Below are 9,181 nucleotides of genomic sequence, written 5' to 3' on the forward strand. Positions count from 1 at the left end.
ACTGGAGGCAAAATTTGTTTTGCTAGTATAAGCGAGGAGGGAATAAATTTGACTCAGATCAATAATGGTGCAATCACGAAGGACGTAACTACTGAGGTTGTCATTCTAGAGGAGGATGTCAATAAGGAGATTTATTTTTGGGATTCATCAATTGTTTGCTATGTGTTAGGTATAAAGCCTACATATATGATTGTTAATGGATTTATTCGAAGAATTTGGGGAAAGTATGGTGTTGAGAGAATTGTTATGAGTAATAATGGAGTTTTTGTGGTTAGATTTCGAACTATGGAAGGAAAGCAAAAAGCTCAGGATGCTAGACCTATTATGTTTGATAAAAACAACCTGTGATTTTGAAAATAAAGTTGGCACACTGATTTGGATCTCTTGGCTGAGACTCTTAAGGTGGTGCCAACTTGGATAAGATTACCAGGCTTATCATTGAAATATTGGGGACAAGTGGCTCTGAATAAAATTGCTAGCCTACTTGGCAAGCCAATTCGTACTGACAGAGCAACTGCAAATAAGGATATCATTGAGTATGCTAGAGTGTTAGTGGAGGTCAATTTGGAGCAACGATTTCTAGAATAAATTTAGTTTGTGAATGAGAAGGGGATCACTATGACTCAAAAGGTTAGCTATGAATGTAAGCCTATCTATTGTGGGGATTGTGGAGGTATTGGCCATACATTGAAGGATTATAGGAGAAAGCAGTATGAACTGGCTCTAGCGATGGTTAAGCCTAGGCAAATATGGGTGGCTAAACCTAGAGCTAATCCTCTAATTTCAAGCTCCAAAGCCTATAACACAATCAATGGTGCAGTAGGGTGTGCAATGGAATGGTATGAATGTGACTGATAACAACACATAGAGTACAGAGTCGGAAAAAACTAATCAGATATGAGCTAAGGAGCAAGAATCAAGAAGGAGATGTATCTAAAGACTCTAATGAAGTTGTAGAAGCTTCCACAAGTTTCCAAGCAGAGGTACAAGATGTGGTGAAGGATAGAAAGGGAAGTGATGTAGTAATCTTGCCTCATGGATAGTATTGGCATATGGAATATTAGAGGTCTGAAGCATATTGAGGTAAAGAATTTCTTGACTAAATATAATTTAGGATTATTTGGGTTACTTGAAACTAGGGTGAAGGGTTGCAACTTCTATGAATTCTTCCCTAGAGTCTCTGCTGGACATTCTATAGTTACTAATATCCAATATCATAGAGGTGGCAGAATTTGGTTGATTTGGCTTACTAGCATGTTTGGTATTAATATATGTGAATCTTCTACACATTTTATTCATTGTAAATTTTAACATAAACCTAGCTATTGGGAAATGTTTTGATATTACTGTTGTTTACGGGTTTAATGGTCTTCAGGACAAACAGAGTTTATGGAGGAGTTTTGTGAATATTAGTAGAAGAATTCAAGGTGCTTGGATTGTGATGGTATATTTAAATAATGTCCTTAATTTGAAGGGTCGAATTGGATCTTTAATAACCATCGAGGAAGTGACAAACTTCAGGCAATGTGTTAGGGATTATAACATCTTTGATGTGGGAGGTCGTTTACCTTTTTCGCATGGTCTAATAAGTAAGAGGAGGAGCACATGGTTTTTTTCTTAAATTATACCTCCCTTCCCTCGCTTCTTTTTAGTTTGTAAAGATTATCTAAGATTTTAGGTACTTGATTTTAAGTACCTAATTTTCAAACGTTATAGTTTTTACCTTGTCAATATCAGTCATTTTAGGTACTGAAATTTTATTTTAGATAGTTGCCAAACACACCTAATTCGTTTTAGCACCTAAAAGTTTTAGCAACTTATCACTCCAGGCACCTAAAATGCCTCCCTAAATGGCGCCACTACCTGTGTGTCTTTTAATTGCTAATTTTTTTTTTGAAATGGTAGTTTCCTTTTAGTCGTTATATTATTTAAAATTTACTTATTTGGAGTAATTGGTCCATCAAAAAGTAGAGGAATGATAAACATCTATAGATATTTACTAACATCTAGCAAGGGAAAAGTTGTCAATACATATGAGATAATAAAAGATATAGTTGTCTGTCAAACAAAAAGGTGACCTCGAAAACACTACAAGAAAACACGACATTTGTCTACGCTTTTCTAGTCATTTATCGACACCCAAAAGCATCATTGTTTATATTCTCGACGCACAAAAAAAGCGTCACTATTTTCAGAGCCGAAATATAATACTACCTCTTTTTACCGTCACTATACGAGCATATTATTTTGACATTTTCTGGAGTCACTTTGTGGAAATACCAACGCTTTCTAAAGCTGCTCATGTTTGTATGGCTAGTTCCCCAACAATCCACCAAACTATATTGATACTCTAAAGCATTACAATTCAATTTCATTTATCAGAATACTCTTTTATTTTTCACTAAGCCTCATTTTATATTAAAGGAGTCAAATAATACCTTCTAAGAAGTTTAATTTGAAAGCGACATTGCGTAAAACCTTGTACAAAAAGAAACAGATGGAGTATGACCTATGAGTAGAGCTGTTAAATATGCAGTGTCATGTCTATTCCATGTTTATGTCATTTATTTATTGTGTTAAAGCATTTTGACACTAACCCCACATGTTCAATTAATTGGTTACCAGTGTCAACCCATGTAACTATTTTTTAAAAAATCCTTCAAAAATTTAAGCAATAAATTTATTATATCCAATATATATACTATATATATCCATGTTCATTTATGAAATAAATTGTTATGCTATATTAGAAAGATTTAATTTAAGGAGTTCATTAATCTTTTTTCCAACTTATATCTTGGATGGTGCTCAAATGTTAAATATTTCTATATGTTTATGTTAAACGTGTAAAGTCGTGTCAGTTTCTGGTTAAAAATATGCTAACTCGACTCACTTATCAACGGTAAAACACGTGTTGAACCGTTTATAGAAAAAAACTTGACATTGACCCTTTTTTTCATACCCGGTTAGTGTCGTGTTGTCATGTCGTGTCAATTTTTGATAACTCTACTTAGACCCATTTTAAATTTTTGACACCTGATGGTCTGTGGTTGAGTTATACCTAGGTTTTAAAAATCAGCTTCGAATGATCAAAAATTTGTTTAATGTGTTGAGACGTAGACACTACTCATGTTGCTATATTTTTCAATTTTTTTTATGTTAGAAAATTTTGAAATGACAGCATTGTAGGTTAAAACAATAAGCAAATTATCTATTTATTTGTTTGGTTTTAACTTAAAACAACTTTTAATTACCTAAGTGAACGGCTGAAAGATTAGATTATTAAAATAAGTTTTTCCAATTTTTCTTGGTTATAACTCGGAACAACTTTTAATTGCTTGCTTTAAATTTCTAGTGGTTTTTTTTTTGGCTATGTTAAGGTTACAGAAAGTGCATTTTAGTCATTTGCTGAAATAAATCTATTGGTGCAGAATCTTCCTAATTATTATAGGCACATGATACGAAAAATCCTTTTTATTGAAAAGGCATATCACTTGGCTGAAATCCAAATAGTGAGTTCGTGACCATTGATAAGTGGACAAAAAATTAGAGATAGTGGAAGATGGAATATAACGTTTGGATTTACTGTGAAATAAAAAGGTTGACAGCTAATAGGAATATATAATGATTAGTTAGCGTGCGTTATATGCATGTATATATATTATGTTCTGCGACGGAAATTGTTTATTCATCACTCACAAAACTCATACACTCACCGTACCAAAAGTGATAACTTGCGAAAACAATGTCATCTACAAAAAGTTCCAGAAAGGTAGTTCGCACAGAGAGTTTATTAGATGAATACCGCATCTATTTCTCTCATGTGTTTTCGCCATTGAACAAGATGAAGCAGCAGAAGAATGTTGAGCGTACGAACGCAGCAATGCTGCAGCGGCACCAGAATTACGGCAGTAAAGATGTGGAAGAGGACGTTGATGGCGACGCAGAGGATTACATTAAGAAAAGACATCAAAAGTTTGAGCTCAGCAAATGGATGTCCCGGAAATTTACATAACATTTATACTGAACTAGTATTACTACTAGCTAGAACATCAACAACAAAAGTTGTGCTCCTATTATGATGAATCTCTCTGTTTTAGGCTGGGATTGGGCGCAGGTCGAAAAATAAATTGTAGTTCTGTCCTTCTATCTATGCCTTTTTTTTTTCTTGTTCTGTATACATATAAAGTTTGATTTTTATTTGATATATTGTTGGATTATGCTCCAAAATTAGTAAAATAGTTTTCTTAATAGTTAGTACTAGTTGCTAATAATTAGTTAGTGGTCTACACAGTGGCGTATCCAGGAATTGAGTCACGTGGGTTCGAAACTGTTCGAACGTAAGAATACATTTAATTGTCATTCCAATTTATTTACACATTTTATCAGTGTTGTAAAAAACAAACATGACAAGAAATTAGCGAATTTGGGTCAGACGGTTTTACGCGATTATTATGTAATGTAGCTGACATGAATACAATAAAACGATTAAATAAGTGGATTGACACGACATGACAATTTTATAAAACACGTTAGGTTCGGATATTGATCAAAGGGTTTTACGTGTTTATGTAATCTGTTTGACAAGAACAAGACACGACAAACTCTAAATTTTACTATCTTGAGTTACAATTTGTATAGAAAAATGGGGAACATTTAACAATTATACTTAGCATAATTTTTGTTCTTAATTACATCATAATAATTGACTAATTAAATGCTTGTATTCCCTCCGTTTCTTTTTCATACTTTTGTACTTCTTAGATGAAATAAACCTTATTTTACTTTATATGATTTTATAAAAATTGTAGATAAAGCCAATTACCTATGTTAAATTTTTAGTGAGTAATATTACTAAAGGTAAAAATAATTGATTGTTTGAAAAAGAGAATTTGAAATAATGGGATTCTAAATCAATACCTACTTATCACCTAAGCTGTAGTCATAGAAAACTAAAGGAAAGGAGAAAAAAAAATAGAAAAAGATGACAAAGAAACATAGTAAACGGTAATTATAAAAGACAATAAAAGGAGGATAGTGAAAATGGAGAAAAAAGACAACAAAACATCCTCACCAGATTCGAACCGTGACTGACGACAAGAGGATAGAAATTTCACGCGGCATTACCGCTGAACCACGATAAAGTATATGCTAAGTTTATGTCTTCTTCTTATAAACATTATAATTTTTCCTGTTTTCTCAGCTCTTTAGCCAAATTTTTTCGCGGATCCTCGTGGGTTCAGTTGAACCCACTGAACCCACGCTGGATCCGCCCCTGGGTCTACATAATGGTATATTTAGTGGGATAAAAGTAGTGGGTTAAGTAGTTGGCATGTTATTAGTAGTGTTTTACATGCTTATTTAAATGCTGTTTTGTTTAGTTATTTATGTACATGGAAAATATATAAAAATATAGTCTTTTTAATTCTCTCAAGTTTTTCTTTTTTCTCCTCTAAAAATTCTACATGGTATCAGAGCTCCAGGTTAGATCCGGAAAAGGAAAAGAGATGAAGCAAAAAAAAAAAAAGGAGAAAGAGATAGAGGGAGAAAGAGAGTATTAAAAAAATTGAGTAAAAAGAAACAAGCAATGCAGCTTGATTTCATTGTTTGTGAGCAATTTTTTGTTTAAGTGAAATTTTTTGTGTTTAACCATGAAAGTAATGGTTGGGTGTGATGTGTTGTTGGGTTCCCTTTTAACCCATGAAAATGGATTTTAATCCAGTGAAAAAGAGGGCATAAAAAATTGTTGAGTTTAAGATCGGGTAATCTTTACGAGTGTGTGGAAGTCGTACTCAAAGCAGAGACAGTTTTCGGAATTTTAGTAGTGCAGGATGTGGTCAAATTTGCAAAACTTCGTCGACGAGAGTTTATGGAGAGAAGTGCTCCATTCATTCATTGAAGGTTGATGAGAAGTGCATCAAGAAATTCGAAGATGGTAATGAGAAGTGCATTACATTATGAAGAGAAGTGCTTATATGTTAACGAAGAGAAATGCTCCAGCATGAAGGTTAAGAAAAAATTGAAAGTCGATCATGATTCATACGAGAAGAATTACGAACAAGCAAGATTGTGACACAATGTTTAATGTTGGGTCTTAGAAATTTTGAAGCAAGGGGGTGTGTTGGATTATGCTCCAAAATTAATCAAATAGTTTTCCTAATAGTTAGGACTAGTTGCTAATAATTAGTTAGTGGTCTACATAATGGTCTATTTAGTGGGATAAAAGTAGTGGGTTAAGTAGTGGCCATGTTATTAGTTGTGTTTTACATGCTTATTTATAAGCTGTTTTGTTTAGTTATTTATGTACATGAAAAATATATAAAAATGTAGTCTTTTTAATTCTCTCAAGTTTTTCTTCTTTCTCCTCTAAAAATTCTACATATATTGATATATGACATTCGGTTTGAACCAATTGAAGTTTGTGCAAAATAGTGAATCCCCTAATTTTTCATGATTTCTGATCATGGGGTGAGGCGATTGTTCTTGGACCTTTCCTCATTTGATATTTAGGGGAAAGTATATAATAAAGAGGTCAAAGAAAGATATAATAGCGAACAAAGCTTGGTATACAAAGTGAAAAACCTCAAATGAAAATTGTTAGGAAATCGGGTGTTGTAGTTTGATTAATGCGGAACAAGTCAATGAAATAATAAGGATGAGAAAAACAATAAAGAAGATAAACAAAAAGAACACAAGGATTTACATGGTTCAGTCAAAATAGACCTACGTCCGCAGGTGGGGGAATCGTGAGTTTTTTCATTATGATGGAGAAAAAAAGAGAGAACAATTGCAAAGAGTCCTAAGAATACTATAGGATAAAAGTTCTGTGTGTAATGAACACCAAGAGAGTCCTTTTATAACATAAAGAAACCTAATAAACCTTAGAATATACTCCTCACAAAATCCAGATTGAAATCGTGCATCCCATGTCAAAATCCCGTTGTCAGATCAAGTTGGGCAACATACTGGGCAACATACAACCGATCAGGCGGTCATCAAACGAAAACTAGTTGATGTCTTGGACCCGATCGAGCGTTGTAAGTCCGATTGTACTTTGCTAAGGGTGCCCGATCGGGCGGATGCCGCCGAACCCGATCGAGGGAAATTCCTGTTCGACATTGCTTCGTAAAACAAGTATAACTTTTTTCACTAGTACATAATTGTTAATTTGCGTCGGACCTAGGAACACCATTTGCGTCGGACATAGGTCTAACGGCACAAGTCTCGACGCAAGTTAGTGATACGGATCTGCGTCAGACAAGGAAACGACGCAGATGATTGGCCATTTGTGTCGGATCCTTGTCAACATGCGACACACATCACCTCCCTTCACATCCAACTCCCCCGCATCAGCCTAGAAATCCCAAGCAAGACTAATTTGCGTCGCACATGGTGCCACATGCGATGCAAATGATGTCTTCTGCGTCGGATGAAGTATTACATGTGACGCAAATGTTCGATTTTTCATTATAAAAAATAAATATCCTCATCCTAATTCCCAACCATAGCCTACGGTTTACACCAAATAGTTTGCAAATATGGCATTCAGATGAACGAACTACAAAAAACGAAATACACAAGAACGAATAAGCTTTGAAATAGAAGTAGATCTAACACAAAAAAACGAAATACAATTAAACGAAACACCGAAAAACCCAGAAACGAAATACTAATAAAACGAAATGAAAAAATTTAACCTAGAAAAAAAAATCAGATCTACCACAAATAACACAGGAAAAAACGAAATACAATATACGAAATACAAAAATAACCCAGATTCAAAATAGAATAAAACAAAATGAAAAAATTGAACCCAGAAATAAAAATCAGATCTAAGACATGAAGAACCCTAAAAAGACATGTCCACGCCGTTAACTCCTTCAATCTTCACCGACGAGAGAGATTTCGATGTGTTCTTCATTCTTCTTGTCGACATTGGCGATTTTAGAGAAATCAGATCTTGGAAAATGGGAAAAAAAAAACGAAAAGAATTATCGGATTTGGAGGAGAGAGAATGAGAGAAGAAAGAAGGGAGACCGAGAATGGAAAAAACTCGTATGATTTTTTTGAAAATCATTTCTCACTGGAAAATTGCTCCTCAATTTCGTTGCACGGTGTCTCCTTCTCCTTTGTGTCACCAAAAAATTGCTGAGAAATCTTCGGTTGTTGGTCTTCTTGTTGATGAGAGTTGAGAGAGATGGGATATGAAAGTTGAGAGAGAGGAGAGATGAGAGTTTAGTTGAGTTGAAGATGAAGGCGAATGGGTTTGAGAGAATGGAGAGAGATTAGGTTAGAGATGGAAAATGGCTGAGGCAAAACGGGAAGTAAAAGTGGGCTTTTATATCGCGGGCATATCTGCATGGCACACATATCCCATGCGATGCAGATTTTTAGTTTTTTTGTTTATGTCATGACCTATTAGACGAAATCGATTTGCGTCGCATCCCCCAAAGCATGCGACGCAAATCATTGGATCCAACCATGTGCGTCGCACTATATTTGTGTCTGGTGCAAATCATGTTCGTCATCTACGTCGTGTTCTCAACCCCGTTCGATGCAAATGACGCAAATCGTCATTTCTTACTAGTGCACCACCCATCTGCTGTCATGTGTGCGTCACACGTTCTCTAAAGTGCGACGCAAATACACTATTTGCATTTCTCTACTAATGTTTATTTCACAACGGAAATATGACCTGTAGTTGAAAAGCTCTTTGAACAAGATATTACCTCCAATTTGAATCACATTAAATCTGTAACACCCCCAAAATCCATACACGTCTAATGCTACGTCGCATCGACTTTGGGAGTGTTACCGCCGCGATGGAACGCAAGGCATAATTAGAAATACGGTAACTCAAATTCATTGTCTCAAAACCAAATTGCAGCGGAATAGAAAATGTAAATACAACTCGGGAATCATAGATGACCCCTCTTTATTCAAACTCAAACCATGTAACAATGTTCTATAAAATTTAGTAATAATCAAACCAAAAGTTACTTCAAACTACAGTCTAGCCCCCTTATGCTTGATATCATGCAGCAGCACCAGCTCACCTAGTCTGCTCCCCATTGAAGTATCAATAGTTCATCACAGGACAACAAACACATAATAACACACAGAGTCAGCTATGCTGAGTACGTAATGAACCAATGAAACTATATGAACATAAATGATGCAT

Source organism: Beta vulgaris, chromosome 6 (genome assembly GCF_026745355.1).
Source record: "Beta vulgaris subsp. vulgaris cultivar EL10 chromosome 6, EL10.2, whole genome shotgun sequence".
NCBI classification, from domain to species: domain Eukaryota; kingdom Viridiplantae; phylum Streptophyta; class Magnoliopsida; order Caryophyllales; family Amaranthaceae; genus Beta; species Beta vulgaris.